Here is a 17078-nt window from a genome sequence, read left to right as displayed (position 1 = left end):
TCTAGCCATTATACTAAACTCTATGTTCAAGACTGGCGTATACCCGTCCATCTGGAAAAAGACGGTCATTAAGCCTCTCATCAAAAAAGCCAATCTCGACCCTGCAGATACAGCTAGCTATAGACCCATTGCCTCCCTACCACTTCCAGCCAAAATTGCAGAGAAAGTTATGAATAGCCAACTGGCTCATTTCATCGAGCAACATCAGCTATTAGATAACACCCAGTTTGGCTTCAGAAAGGGACACGGCACGGAAACCGCCCTCATCAAGGCCTCTGATGAGATCAAGAGAATTTTGGACACTGGAGGAGCCGCAGTTCTCGTCCTGCTGGACCTCTCGGCGGCATTTGACACGGTCGACCACGTTACTTTGATCGACCGTGTCACTGCACTGGGCATTAGTCATAGGGCCAAAGACCTACTTGCATAATTTCTGGCTGATCGATCACAATCAGTCAAGCTTGGCACTTTCACTTCCCCCTCATTCACATTTCCCTGTGGGGTACCCCAGGGATCCTCGCTAAGCCCGACACTATTTAACATCTCTGTGTCGGACTTGACGAGGGTCATCAAAACTTATAACCTGGGTGTTACCTCATACGCTGACAACACCCAATTAGTATTAGCAATACACAACAATGGCACTAGGGACGCTGCCAACTTTCAGATGGGAATGTGTGCCATAAGCTCTTGGATGGCAGACAACTCCCTTAGACTGAACTCCAGCAAAACCGAAGTGATGATTTTCGGCAACCTCACACCGGCATGGTCCGCCCAATGGTGGCCAGCAGACTTAGGGACTCCCCCTGTCCCGGTCTCAAAAGTCAGAAACCTCGGGGTCATCTTCGACACTAAACTCGCATTTATGCACCATGCTAATTATGTAGTCTCCTCAGCCTTCCACACCATTAAAATCATAAAAAAACGTCTCCCTTACCTCCCCTCCTCAGACACAAAAACCTTGATTAGCACTCTCATCATGTCCAAAGTGGATTATTGCAACAGTTTATTCGTTAATGCACAAGAAAGAGTTCTTAACAAATTTCAGTTGATACAGAATGCAGCAGCTAGGCTACTGACAAGCACTCCCAAATTCAGTCCCATCTCCAAAGTAATACATGACCTCCACTGGCTACCGATCAGAAACAGAACCAAGTTTAAGGCACTATGCATTGCTTATAAGGCCATTCATTCCCCCGGACCTGACTTCCTTAAACAAGCCCTTCGCCCCACAATCCTCCCAGAATACTACGATCCTCCACTGCCAATCTCCTGACTGTTCTGCGCACGAAGAAAGTATCTTGGGGCAACAGATCTTTTCTCTGTGCTACTACCAAACTCTGGAACAAGCTCCCCCTCTACATTAAGACTAGCCCTACATTGCTCACCTTCAGGAAACAGATAAAGACATGGCTTTTTAATCAATAAAACCAGTACATTTACCTATCCAGCTTCAGTCCCCAGCGCCGAGACACCCTCGGGTAGTTGTGCGCTTTATAAATTGCATAAACATAAATATAAATATAAACATAATAGTTCGTCAGTCCGGCCACTTTGTACCTGGACCTGTTCATATGCCCTGATGACTCTGGTGAAGTGGTCCAGGGATGGTGTGCCAACCTCCTGAGGTCTGGTGGTGACCCTGGCCCTCCCACCTGCCCTGCTGCCATGGACCTGTTGCCTCGACACTGTGGGTCCCTGCCCTCCACAGTTGTTGGTGTGTCCTGGTCATCCCCTGGGACAGGGAGGGTGCTGCAGGTGGTACTTGTGGTGGTGGTGGTGGCGGAGGTGGTAGCGGTGGAGGCGCAGGCCGTGACTTCAGGGGTCTGCTGTGCTGTTGTTGTTGCAGCAGACGTGGTGGTGGGAAGGATGGGGGCTTGGGACCTGTTGGTCCCTGGCACACCAGATGAGCCGGCCTGGAGCTCATCGTCCAACTATCCTGGGAGTCAACATCCGAGAGTCCATGTACCGGGGGTGGACACTGGCTCTGCTGGTCGTTGTTGTCCTCAGCAATGAGTTCTTCATCACCTGTGGATTAGATGGGAAATGTTCAGTGGTGGGCACTGTGCAAGTATTCTGTTAGCTGCGTGTCATCGACTGTCTGTACACTACACAATTGAGAGATCTTCACCATTATTATTAAGTGCAATACTGGGCGTAAATACATGGTGCAGAGGAACATCAATTACTCGTACATGTCAGGTATCGATGCATTGCATGCAATTGTTGCTGTGTGTAGTGATGCAGGTCTCCCACCCCCAAACAGCCAGACCAGTGAAGATGGCTACCTACCTGTAAGTTTGTTTGGTGAACAGTGCAATGGCTGACACATGCTCCTGGGTGGGGGAGGGCTCTATGCTGCTGGAGTGTGGGACAGGGGGCATGGTGGGAGTCATGGTACAGGCCTCCCACCCCCAAACAAGCCTCCCAAGCAAGATGGCTACCTACCTGTTAGATGAGGGTGAACAATGCAATGGCTGACACATGCTCCTGGGTGGGGTAGGGCTCCATGCTGCTGGGGTGTGGGACAGGGGGCATGGTGGTAGTAGGAGTGCAGGCCTCCCACCCCCAAACGAGCCTCTCAAGCAAGATGGCCACCTACCTGTAAGTTTGTTTGGTGAACAGTGCAATGGCTGACACATGCTCCTGGGTGGGGGAGGTCTCTATGCTCCTGGGGTGTGGGACAGGGGCATGGTGGGAGTATGAGTGCAGGCCTCCCTCCCCCAAACAGCCAGACCAGTGAAGATGGCTACCTACCTGTAAGTTCGTTTGGTGAACAGTGTAATGGCTGACACATGCTCCTGGGTGGGGGAGGGCTCTATGCTGCTGGGGTGTGGGACAGAGGGCATGGTGTGAGTAGGAGTGCAGGACTCCCACCCCCAAACAAGCCTCCCAAGCAAGATGGCTACCTATCTGTAAGTTTGTTTGGTGAACAGTGCAATGGCTGACATATGCTCCTGGGTGGGGGAGGGCTCTATGCTGCTGGGGTGTGGGACAGGGAGCATGGTGGGAGTATAAGTGCAGGCCTCTCACCCTCAAACAAGCCTCCCAAGCAAGATGGCTACCTACCTGTAAGTTTGTTTGGTGACCAGTGCAATGGCTAACACATGCTCCTGGGTGGGGGGGCTCTATCCTGCTGGGGTGTGGGACAGGGGGCCTGGTGTGAGTAGGAGTGCAGGACTCCCACCCCCAAACAAGCCTCCCAAGCAAGATGGCTACCTATCTGTAAGTTTGTTTGGTGAACAGTGCAATGGCTGACATATGCTCCTGGGTGGGGGAGGGCTCTATGCTGCTGGGGTGTGGGACAGGGAGCATGGTGGGAGTATAAGTGCAGGCCTCTCACCCTCAAACAAGCCTCCCAAGCAAGATGGCTACCTACCTGTAAGTTTGTTTGGTGACCAGTGCAATGGCTAACACATGCTCCTGAGTGGGGGGGCTCTATCCTGCTGGGGTGTGGGACAGGGGGCATGGTGGGAGTAGGAGTGCAGGACTCCCACCCCCAAACAAGCCTCCCAAGCAAGATGGCTACCTATCTGTAAGTTTGTTTGGTGAACAGTGCAATGGCTGACACATGCTCCTGGGTGGGGAGGGCTCTATGCTGCTGGGGTGTGGGACAGGGGGCATGGTGGGAGTCATGGTACAGGCCTCCCACCCCCAAACAAGCCTCCCAAGCAAGATGGCTACCTACCTGTTAGGTGAGGGTGAACAATGCAATGGCTGACACATGCTCCTGGGTGGGGTAGGGCTCCATGCTGCTGGGGTGTGGGACAGGGGGCATGGTGGGAGTAGGAGTGCAGGCCTCCCACCCCCAAACAAGCCTCTCAAGCAAGATGGCCACCTACCTGTAAGTTTGTTTGGTGAACAGTGCAATGGCTGACACATGCTCCTGGGTGGGGGAGGTCTCTATGCTCCTGGGGTGTGGGACAGGGGCATGGTGGGAGTATGAGTGCAGGCCTCCCTCCCCCAAACAGCCAGACCAGTGAAGATGGCTACCTACCTGTAAGTTCGTTTGGTGAACAGTGTAATGGCTGACACATGCTCCTGGGAGGAGGAGGGCTCTATGCTGCTGGGGTGTGGGGCAGAGGGCATGGTGTGAGTAGGAGTGCAGGACTCCCACCCCCAAACAAGCCTCCCAAGCAAGATGGCTACCTATCTGTAAGTTTGTTTGGTGAACAGTGCAATGGCTGACATATGCTCCTGGGTGGGGGAGGGCTCTATGCTGCTGGGGTGTGGGACAGGGTGCATGGTGGGAGTATAAGTGCAGGCCTCTCACCCTCAAACAAGCCTCCCAAGCAAGATGGCTACCTACCTGTAAGTTTGTTTGGTGACCAGTGCAATGGCTAACACATGCTCCTGGGTGGGGGGGCTCTATCCTGCTGGGGTGTGGGACAGGGGGCATGGTGGGAGTCCTGGTACAGGCCTCCCACCCCCAAACAAGCCTCCCAAGCAAGATGGCTAGCTACCTGTTAGGTGAGGGTGAACAATGCAATGGCTGACACATGCTTCTGGGTGGGGGAGGCCTCTATCCTGCTGGGGTGTTGGACATGGGGCATGGTGGGAGTCCTGGTACAGGCCTCCCACCCCCAAACAAGCCTCCCAAGCAAGATGGCTAGCTACCTGTTAGGTGAGGGTGAACAATGCAATGGCTGACACATGCTTCTGGGTGGGGGAGGCTTCTATCCTGCTGGGGTGTGGGACAGGGAGCATGGTGGGAGTCGTGGTACAGGCCTCCCACCCACAAACAAGCCTCCCAAGTAAGATGGCTACCTACCTATTAGGTGAGGGTGAACAGTGCAATGGCTGACAAATGCTTCTGGGTGGGGGAGGCCTCTATCCTGCTGGGGTGTGGGACAGGGAGCATGGTGGGAGTCGTGGTACAGGGCTCCCACCCACAAACAAGCCTCCCAAGCAAGATGACTAGCTACCTGTTAGGTGAGGGTGGACAATGCAATGGTGTTTGGGTTGTGCAAGGAAGTACTTATCAGTGTGTTGGTTGCCATTTATTTATACTTACCAGCCTCCATTCCCCCAGATACTCTCGTGAGACTCTCAGGATGCAGTATGGCAAGCACCTTCTCCTCCCATGGTGTGAATGTTTTCAATGGGATGGGAGGGCCACTGCCAGTCCGGTTAGCCAGCTCCCAATTCTTGCTCCTCCGCTCTTTGACAACCCTCTTGAGATCATGCCACCACTTCATGATCTCCTTCTTGGATCGCGGGGTGGTCCCTACTGCATTGACCCTTTGAACTATCATTTCCCACATTTGTGTCCTTGTGGCTAATGGTGTCTGCTGGACCAGGCTACCAAACAGTTGTGGTTCCACCCTCACTATCTCATTTACCATGACTGTCAACTCACTCTCTGTGAATTTGGGCATTTTCTGTGCTGTCATGGTGCGCGGTGTTTGAAGTGTTTGTGGGTGCGGGGGTGTGTATGGTGGGTGTGGTGTTGATGTGTGAGGTGTGTTGTGTGGTGGGGGATTGTTGGTGCTGGTGTGATGGTAGTAGTGATGGTGGTGGTGGTGTGTGTGCTCTGTTCTTTTGCCTCTCCTGTCAGATCTGGTGTGTGACCTTTTCTTCTGGAGTATTGCAAAAGATTGAGGTCAGTAAACGGGCTGGTTTTATACTCAGCGGTGTGGGTGTGTCCAAATGGGATTTTGCTGTCAGGTGTGTTGTGGGTGCTGTCCTGGGAATTGTATGTATTTGTTTTTTGGCTTTTGCTTTTTCATTGGTATGTGTTTTATGTATTTGGAGTGCATGTCTACTTTAATTTGTGCAAAGTTTGGCATTGTTGCGGTATTTTGGCATCATCCGCCATGTTTTTCATGAACCGTCCGCTGCGGTGGCTATGCTGCAGCTCTTCCGCTGTCTCTCCCATTCACTCCTGTGTGCGACCGCGGTGGTCGGAAACAACGGATCGTACCACGGGACCATCGGGGATATCCTAATTTCCTGTGCGGTGTCTCTGCTTTGCTTGCAGCGGGTTGTAGCTTTTCCGCAGCATTTCCGACTGTCGCGGTCGCTTTTTGAGGTCACTGCCTGCGTCGGTCGGTTTTGGTTTGTCCGCTATCGCCGCGGTCGGTCTTTTTTGACGGTTGATCCTAATTTGACCGCCGGTTTATCCGTGGTCCTGGCGGGCATTTGTTTCCCGCCTCCATGGCGGTCGGGGTGATTTTCTGCCCGATATCCTAATGGGGCCCATAGTGTAGTGGTAATGTTTATTGTAAGGAGAGAGGAGGGAGGTATATTTAGTTAGTACATGTTTTTTGCGTATGTTTGATGTGTTTCACAAGTTGATTTCCGCCATTACATGTTGCAGTAGTAGGCCCACGTCGAGACTTCTTTTTTTCTAGAATACCTTTGGTTAGTTAAGTCCTTGATGTTATATATATATTAAGTACTTAATTTAACAAAAGTGTTTGTAAATGTGTGCTTTTTTTGTTTAGCGGTAGGTTGTTTAATAAGTAAAACATTTTTATTATATTAACGGTTAGATGTATTTGTACATTGTTTAAACTGTAATATCTTTTGGATGTGCTAATAACGTATTTTCTGCAGGATTTTGGGTCTAGTTGGATTGATTTTTGAAAATTTATGGCGTTTTTTAATTTAAAAAAAACATACTTTTCAGGATTGTTTTCTTGGGCTTTCTTCTTTTGGATTTTGAAGGATTTCAAAAATGAGTTGGATTTAGATTACCTTTGGATTGCATCATTGGATTTTGTTGCATTTAAAAAAAAAATATTGGGTGCTTTTTTTGATATATGCACTGATTTAGTGTGGATATTAATATCTTTTTCATCGGTTAATGGCTTTTTCACATGGATTATCTGTTATTTACTATAGATTAAAGAATAAAAGGATTCTTGGTGGAGTAATAGATGGTATGTAAGTCCAAGAGTTAAAGATAGAAGATGTGTGAAGGTATGAAGACCCGACTTTAATTTTAAAAACTGATATTTGTTGATTATGGCCAATTGAATTAGTAGGAGTTGTTTTAGGGTTAAACAGACAAGTAAAAATAATGTGTTTTAAAAGTGTAGGATGTTTGCAAGATTATCAAGGTAGTCTGAAGCCATTTACAACAAAAATTGTTACATTACACTCAATAGTCTTTCTGACATTTCCTTAGTTCTGTTAGAAATACTTGGGTTTAGACTACCTGTTAATGATTGCGCCATTCTCATGTCTTGGAAACTTTGCTCCTTCTTCAAAATTTTCAAAAAATGATAGAAATTAGGATGAGGTTTTCCAATTGCTTTATTGAAGGAGTTGTGCCATCCCTCTATGGCATTTTTTGTTTTTGCTCCTCCCACTAAGCAGGTTGAGTAACAGTTCCATCAGTCCAAATGGAAGCGTGGTCTCCTTCTGTGACCCGACCTGCTTAGATGGCCAATCCATGTGTCTTCAAAATAATTTAGTATAGGTGCCAATTTTTCTTCATTTGCTGTAAAATATTCTGATTCAGTAATTGAGGTGTAGTACTCGGCTATACTATCAGGAGGAAAAAAGCACAGGGCAGTTTGTTTTTTAAGTACAAACTGGAGTTTATTGTCTGATATATAATCCTCAATTAAGGAAGTTTGCACCAATATACCTGAGAAAGGTGAAAGAAACATCCTTGAATTTGGGTTTCTGGATATGTTTTTGTAATTCAATTAATCATAGATATTTGAAAAGTCAATTATTACTTTGCTAGGGCTTTTGTTAGATGTTTTAGATTTTATCACTGATAACAATCCAGTGTATGTTGATGATTGTTTATCAGGTAGTAAACTGTGTATTAAGGGAATTACTGTATTGTTAATGTATGCTTGTATAGTGTATATTTGGTTGAATGGATGAGGTGTGCTTTTAAATGTTCCATCCATCATCCAAATATCACTGTTTTCTGACTGTACCAAATTTTGTGGTGTGCTGAATATTAAGATTCTTTTTGGAGGGATTTTCATTATCATTCAATAGGAAAGGTTCATTTGTAGAAGTAACAGAGAGTTCAGGTGGAATTATAAAGTTAGAGTGCTTTTGGGGTGTTACTGTTTGTGGGATAGTTGTCTTTTTCTGACATTGTATAATTCTTCTCAAATTAGGTATTGTGGGCATACTACTTGCAACATGTGGGGGTATTTATTGTGATACCTCCCTTAAAAGTGAACCACAGGGTTCATTGGAGGTGGATGCAATATCTTTAATTTCATTTATTCTTTCACAAACTTCAATCTCCATTGCAGAGGCAGAGTGGTTATGGTCTGTGGTTTTTAAAACAGTGTCACCAAGAGTAACCACTCTGCCTGTGCAATGGGTTGAGTAATATTGCACATACCTGCAATGACATCTGGGTTCAGATAGTCTTTCTTTACAATCAACATACCCACTATGGTTCAGCAGCCTGTTCCCTCTTTTGCTTTGGATGTATTTAGCTTCTTTGGATGGTGTTGCCATTTCTTTTTGTAAAGAGAACATAAATACAACTATGCTATTTATTTTTAAATTAGTGATATATTCCTGTTTAGAGGTAAAATAACAGTGTGTTTATATTTTTATTTTCACAGTTTACAATGTATTAATTTACTATATTTTGTTATTGTTTGCAATTTAAATCATTTCTAGTTTTTGTTGTATTTGAACATAAACAATCCTGCTTTATTGGGAGGAACAAATATTTGTTAATTGTATAGGAAAATAAATCAATTTATCTTACCTTTCATTTAGATGTTGCAATGTTCTTTGGTGTTGGCAAATTAGTTGTTGTTGTCTGTGTTTCTCAAAACATTTTTTTAGAGTTTTATTAGGTATCTGTATTTTATTGGTGAAGTTTCCTAGTGAGAACAACATAGTTGTTCATATTAGTCGGTTTGTGTTTTTGTAATCTTACCTTTAGAAAATAGTTTTGATTGTTTATTCCTTTAATTTGATATTTTTAGTTGTTTTGTGATCTGTATAGGATTAAAGTAAAATAATGTTAGTGTTTGATTTAATTTTTTACATAAGACCTCTGAAATATAATAGCATTTGTTTGGTTAAGGAACAATGCAATCATGTTTTATTATTATATAAAAAGAACTTTTTTATGCTAACACTTACAGTTGTGTTTCTCTGTGAACATCCTATAATCAAGTATGAAACATGTATTTATCTGTTATTTGTTTTTTGGAGAGAGCATATTATTTTCTGGAAAATAATTTTTGTACAGTTTTAAAATGTTAATAATTATTGATGTGGAAATTACCTTGCTCTTGTTTTGTTTTTTTGTATTGTTTGAAAGCTGGAAAAAATAATTGAACATTGATAATATTTTATGTTGACGATGTGTTTTGTGTTTGTATGTTTTTTTAGTTTTTTTAGTTGGTTATGTGGTTTTGCTGTTGTCCAGTGGATTTTGTGATTCCTCTGTTGAGATGCTGTTGTATTTTGATGTTGTATTGAAGTAATCTGTTGACATAAAAAGAAAACTAGAGTAAGAATAGTAATTTTAACTATTTAATATTATGCATGTTTTTTTAAAGAAGCAGCTTTTGGAGTAAGAATGTTTATTTTTTAATCACATTACTATCCAGCATTTTCTTTGAGTTAAGCATATTTTAGAGTAGATATAGTAATATAAATATAGTAGTATAATGCACATTTTGTGAATCAAACTCCTTTTGGAGTTGGAATAGTTATTTTAACCTAAACACTATCCAGCATTTCCTCTAGGGCAAGCATCTTTTGGAGTTGGAATAGTTATTTTAACCTAAACAACATCCAGCATTTTCTATGATGTAAGCATCCTTTGGAGTAGAAATAGTAATTTTAACATACTACTATCCTGCACGTTTTTTGAATCAAGCAACTTTTGGAGTTGGAATAGTTATTTTAACCTAAGCACTATCCAGCACTTTCTATTAGTCAACAATCTTTTGGAGTTGGAATAGTTATTTTAACCTAAACACTATCTAGCACTTTCTCTTAGGCAAGTATCTTTTGGAGTAGGAATAGGTATTTTAACCTAAACACTATCCAGCATGTTCTGTGATGTAAGCATCCTTTAGAGTAGGAATAGTAATTTAAACATACTACTATCCTGCACGTTTTTTTAATCAAGCACCTTTTGGTGTTGGAATAGTTATTTTAACCTAAGCACTATTCAGCACTTTCTCTTAGACAAGCATCTTTTGAAGTTGGAATAGTTATTTTAACCTAAACACTATCCAGCATTTTCTCTCAGTAAAGCATCTTTTGGAGTTGGAATAGTTATTTTAACCTAAAAAATATCCAGCATTTTCTCTCAGGCAAGCATCTATTGGAGTTGGAATAGGTATGTTAACCTAAAGAATATCTAGCATTTTCTGTGATGTAAGCTTCCTTTGGAGTAGGAATAGTAATTTTAACATACTACTATCCTGCACGTTCTTCTAATCAAGTACTTTTTGGAGTTGGAATAGTTATTTTAACTTAAGCACTTTCCTGCGCTTTCTATTAGGCACGCATCCTTTGAAGTAGGAATAGTAATTTCAACAAATAACTATCGTGCACGTTTTTAGAATCAAGCACCTTTTGGAGTTGGAGTAGTAATTTTAACCTAAACACTATTCAGCACTTTCTTTTAGGCAAGCATATTTTGGAGTAGGAATAGTTATTTTAACTTAAACACTATCCAGCATGTTCTGTGAGGTAAACACTCATTGGAGTAGGAATAGTAATTTTAACATACTACTATCCTGCATATTTTCAGAATCAAGCTCCTTTTGGAGTTGGAATAGTAATTTTAACCTAAGCACTATCAAGCACTTTCTATCAGGCAAGCATCTTTTGGAGTAGGGATAGTTATTTTAACCTAACCACTATCTAGCATTTTCTATGATGTAAGCATCCATTTGAGTAGGAATAGTAATCTTAACATACTACTATACTGCACGTTTTTTTAATCTAGCACCATTTGGAGTTGAAATAGGTATTTTAACCAAAGCACTATTCAGCACGTTCTTTTGGGCAAACACTATCTAGTACTTTCTTTTAGCACATTTTCTGAGGCAAACACCCTTTGGAGTAGGAAAAGCACTTTTAACATACTACTATCCTGCACATTTTCTGAATTAAGCACCTTTTTGAGTTGGAATAATATTTTTAACCTAAACACTATCCAGCATTTTGTCTCAGGCAAGCATCTTCTGGATTTGGGATAGTTATTTTAACCTAAACACTGTCCAGCATTTTCCGTGATGTAAACATCCTTTGTAGTAGGAATAGTAATTTTAACATGCTACTATTCTGCACATTTTCAGAATCAAACACTTCTTGGAGTTGGAATAGTAATTTTAACCTAAACACTATCCAGCACTTTCTCTTTGGCAAGTATTTTTGGAGTAGGAATACGTAATTTAACCTAAACACTATCCAGCATTTTTTGTGAGGCAAACACCCTTTGGAGTAAAAATAGTAATTTTAACATACTACTATCCTGCATATTTTCTGAATCAAGCACCTTTTGGAGTTGGAATAGTAATTTTAACCTAAGCACTATCAAGCACTTACTCTTAGGCAAGCATAGTTTGGAGTAGGAATGGTTATTTTAACTTAAACACTATCCAGCATTTTCTGTGAGGCAAACACTCTTTGAAGTAGGAATAGTATTTTCAACAAATAACTATCCTGCACGTTTTTAGAATCAAGCACCTTTTGGACTTGGAGTAGTAATTTTAACCTAAACAGTATTCAGCACTTTCTTTTAGGCAAGCATATTTTGGAGTCGAAATAGTTATTTTAACTTAAACACTATCCAGCATGTTCTGTTAGGCAAACACTCGTTGGAGTAGGAATAGTATTTTTAACATACTACTATCCTGCATATTTTCAGAATCAAGCACCTTTTGGAGTTGGAATAGTAATTTTAACCTAAGCACTATCAAGCACTTTCTATCAGGCAAGCATCTTTTGGAGTAGGGATAGATATTTTAACCTAACCACTATCTAGCATTTTCTATGATGTAAGCATCCATTTGAGTAGGAATAGTAATCTTAACATACTACTATACTGCACGTTTTTTTAATCTAGCACCATTTGGAGTTGAAATAGGTATTTTAACCAAAGCACTATCCAGCACTTTCTTTTGGGCAAACACTATCCAGCACTTTCTTTTAGCACATTCTCTGAGGCAAACACCCTTTGGAGTAGGAAAAGTACTTTTAACATACTACTATCCTGCACATTTTCTGAATCAAGCACCTTTTGGAGTTGGAATAATATTTTTAACCTAAACACTATCCAGCATTTTGTCTCAGGCAAGCATCTTCTGGATTTGGGATAGTTATTTTAACCTAAACACTGTCCAGCATTTTCTGTGATGTAAACATCCTTTGTAGTAGGAATAGTAATTTTAACATGCTACTATTCTGCACATTTTCAGAATCAAACACTTCTTGGAGTTGGAATAGTAATTTTAACCTAAACACTATCCAGCACTTTCTCTTTGGCAAGTATTTTTGGAGTAGGAATACGTAATTTAACTTAAACACTATCCAGCATTTTCTGTGAGGCAAACACCCTTTGGAGTGAAAATAGTAATTTTAACATACTACTATCCTGCATATTTTCTGAATCAAGCACCTTTTGGAGTTGGAATAGTAATTTTAACCTAAGCACTATCAAGCACTTACTCTTAGGCAAGCATAGTTTGGAGTAGTAATAGTTATTTTAACTTAAACACTATCCAGCATTTTCTGTGAGGCAAACACTCTTTGAAGTAGGAATAGTAATTTCAACAAATAACTATCCTGCACATTTTTAGAATCAAGCACCTTTTGGAGTTGGAGTAGTAATTTTAACCTAAACATTATTCAGCACTTTCTTTTAGGCAAGCATATTTTGGAGTAGGAATACGTAATTTAACTTAAACACTATCCAGCATTTTCTGTGAGGCAAACACCCTTTGGAGTCAAAATAGTAATTTTAACATACCACTATCCTGCATATTTTCTGAATCAAGCACCTTTTGGAGTTGGAATAGTAATTTTAACCTAAGCACTATCAAGCACTTACTCTTAAGCAAGCATAGTTTGGAGTAGGAATAGTTATTTTAACTTAAACACTATCCAGCATGTTCTGTGAGGCAAACACTCGTTGGAGTAGGAATAGTAATTTTAACATACTACTATCCTGCATATTTTCTGAATCAAGCAAAGCAAGCACCTTTTGGAGTTGGAATAGTAATTTTAACCTAAGCACTATCAAGCACTTTCTATCAGGCAAGCATCTATCAGAGATCAGTTCTGGGGTGGCGGAGAAGGCTGCCAAACAACAGTCACAGGCTTCGTTGCCTCTCGGGCGCGAAGGTGCATCTCCAATATCTCGTCAGCTACGGGGGTTCACAGGAGCCCTTAAAAGTATTCAAATATGGGAGCACACTCCTAACCTCTCCGCCGGATCGCCCCTTTGCATTCTGGTACATGCAGTTCGTATGACTTGAAGAGTTAGGAAAAAGTTTGTAAGTGTTTCACCAAGGTTGGTGCAAGTAAGTACTTGGTGTTTCCAGTATCGCCTAGACACGGCTCGTGTTTCGAGATAATATCCCTCATCAGTAGAGATCAGATCTGGGGTGGCTGAGAAGGCTGCCAAACAACAGTCACAGGCTTCGTTGCCTCTCGGGCGCGAAGGTGCATCTCCAATAGCTCGTCAGCTACGGGGGCTCACGGGAGCCCTTAAAAGTATTCAAAGATGGGAGCACACTCCTAACCTCGCATCCGGATCGCCCCTTTGCATTCTGGTACATGCAGTTCGTATGACTTGAAGAGTTAGGAAAAAGTTCATAAGTGTTTCACCAAGGTTGGTGAAGTAAGTACTTTGTATTTCCAGTATTTCTAGACACGGCTCGTGTTTCGGGATAATATCCCTCATCAGTAGAGATCAGTTCTGGGGTGGCTGAGAAGGCTGCGAAACAGCGGTCACAGGCCTGTCCTGGGAATTGTATGTATTTGTTTTTTGGCTTTTGCTTTTTCATTGGTATGTGTTTTATGTATTTGGAGTGCATGTCTACTTTAATTTGTGCAAAGTTTGGCATTGTTGCGGTATTTTGGCATCATCCGCCATGTTTTTCATGTACCGTCCGCTGCGGTGGCTATGCTGCAGCTCTTCCGCTGTCTCTCCCATTCACTCCTGTGTGCGACCGCGGTGGTCGGAAACAACGGATCGTACCACGGGACCATCGGGGATATCCTAATTTCCTGTGCGGTGTCTCCGCTTTGCTTGCAGCGGGTTGTAGCTTTTCCGCAGCATTTCCGACTGTCGCGGTCGCTTTTTGAGGTCACTGCCTGCGTCGGTCGGTTTTGGTTTGTCCGCTATCGCCGCGGTCGGTCTTTTTTGACGGTTGATCCTAATTTGACCGCCGGTTTATCCGTGGTCCTGGCGGGCATTTGTTTCCCGCCTCCATGGCGGTCGGGGTGATTTTCTGCCCGATATCCTAATGGGGCCCATAGTGTAGTGGTAATGTTTATTGTAAGGAGAGAGGAGGGAGGTATATTTAGTTAGTACATGTTTTTTGCGTATGTTTGATGTGTTTCACAAGTTGATTTCCGCCATTACATGTTGCAGTAGTAGGCCCACGTCGAGACTTCTTTTTTTCTAGAATACCTTTGGTTAGTTAAGTCCTTGATGTTATATATATATTAAGTACTTAATTTAACAAAAGTGTTTGTAAATGTGTGCTTTTTTTGTTTAGCGGTAGGTTGTTTAATAAGTAAAACATTTTTATTATATTAACGGTTAGATGTATTTGTACATTGTTTAAACTGTAATATCTTTTGGATGTGCTAATAACGTATTTTCTGCAGGATTTTGGGTCTAGTTGGATTGATTTTTGAAAATTTATGGCGTTTTTTAATTTAAAAAAAACATACTTTTCAGGATTGTTTTCTTGGGCTTTCTTCTTTTGGATTTTGAAGGATTTCAAAAATGAGTTGGATTTAGATTACCTTTGGATTGCATCATTGGATTTTGTTGCATTTAAAAAAAAAATATTGGGTGCTTTTTTTGATATATGCACTGATTTAGTGTGGATATTAATATCTTTTTCATCGGTTAATGGCTTTTTCACATGGATTATCTGTTATTTACTATAGATTAAAGAATAAAAGGATTCTTGGTGGAGTAATAGATGGTATGTAAGTCCAAGAGTTAAAGATAGAAGATGTGTGAAGGTATGAAGACCCGACTTTAATTTTAAAAACTGATATTTGTTGATTATGGCCAATTGAATTAGTAGGAGTTGTTTTAGGGTTAAACAGACAAGTAAAAATAATGTGTTTTAAAAGTGTAGGATGTTTGCAAGATTATCAAGGTAGTCTGAAGCCATTTACAACAAAAATTGTTACATTACACTCAATAGTCTTTCTGACATTTCCTTAGTTCTGTTAGAAATACTTGGGTTTAGACTACCTGTTAATGATTGCGCCATTCTCATGTCTTGGAAACTTTGCTCCTTCTTCAAAATTTTCAAAAAATGATAGAAATTAGGATGAGGTTTTCCAATTGCTTTATTGAAGGAGTTGTGCCATCCCTCTATGGCATTTTTTGTTTTTGCTCCTCCCACTAAGCAGGTTGAGTAACAGTTCCATCAGTCCAAATGGAAGCGTGGTCTCCTTCTGTGACCCGACCTGCTTAGATGGCCAATCCATGTGTCTTCAAAATAATTTAGTATAGGTGCCAATTTTTCTTCATTTGCTGTAAAATATTCTGATTCAGTAATTGAGGTGTAGTACTCGGCTATACTATCAGGAGGAAAAAAGCTCAGGGCAGTTTGTTTTTTAAGTACAAACTGGAGTTTATTGTCTGATATATAATCCTCAATTAAGGAAGTTTGCACCAATATACCTGAGAAAGGTGAAAGAAACATCCTTGAATTTGGGTTTCTGGATATGTTTTTGTAATTCAATTAATCATAGATATTTGAAAAGTCAATTATTACTTTGCTAGGGCTTTTGTTAGATGTTTTAGATTTTATCACTGATAACAATCCAGTGTATGTTGATGATTGTTTATCAGGTAGTAAACTGTGTATTAAGGGAATTACTGTATTGTTAATGTATGCTTGTATAGTGTATATTTGGTTGAATGGATGAGGTGTGCTTTTAAATGTTCCATCCATCATCCAAATATCACTGTTTTCTGACTGTACCAAATTTTGTGGTGTGCTGAATATTAAGATTCTTTTTGGAGGGATTTTCATTATCATTCAATAGGAAAGGTTCATTTGTAGAAGTAACAGAGAGTTCAGGTGGAATTATAAAGTTAGAGTGCTTTTGGGGTGTTACTGTTTGTGGGATAGTTGTCTTTTTCTGACATTGTATAATTCTTCTCAAATTAGGTATTGTGGGCATACTACTTGCAACATGTGGGGGTATTTATTGTGATACCTCCCTTAAAAGTGAACCACAGGGTTCATTGGAGGTGGATGCAATATCTTTAATTTCATTTATTCTTTCACAAACTTCAATCTCCATTGCAGAGGCAGAGTGGTTATGGTCTGTGGTTTTTAAAACAGTGTCACCAAGAGTAACCACTCTGCCTGTGCAATGGGTTGAGTAATATTGCACATACCTGCAATGACATCTGGGTTCAGATAGTCTTTCTTTACAATCAACATACCCACTATGGTTCAGCAGCCTGTTTCCTCTTTTGCTTTGGATGTATTTAGCTTCTTTGGATGGTGTTGCCATTTCTTTTTGTAAAGAGAACATAAATACAACTATGCTATTTATTTTTAAATTAGTGATATATTCCTGTTTAGAGGTAAAATAACAGTGTTTATATTTTTATTTTCACAGTTTACAATGTATTAATTTACTATATTTTGTTATTGTTTGCAATTTAAATCATTTCTAGTTTTTGTTGTATTTGAACATAAACAATCCTGCTTTATTGGGAGGAACAAATATTTGTTAATTGTATAGGAAAATAAATCAATTTATCTTACCTTTCATTTAGATGTTGCAATGTTCTTTGGTGTTGGCAAATTAGTTGTTGTTGTCTGTGTTTCTCAAAACATTTTTTTAGAGTTTTATTAGGTATCTGTATTTTATTGGTGAAGTTTCCTAGTGAGAACAAC

Source organism: Lissotriton helveticus, chromosome 4_1, assembly GCF_964261635.1.
Source record: "Lissotriton helveticus chromosome 4_1, aLisHel1.1, whole genome shotgun sequence".
NCBI lineage: Eukaryota > Metazoa > Chordata > Amphibia > Caudata > Salamandridae > Lissotriton > Lissotriton helveticus.
Note: the sequence above shows the minus strand (reverse complement) of the source record.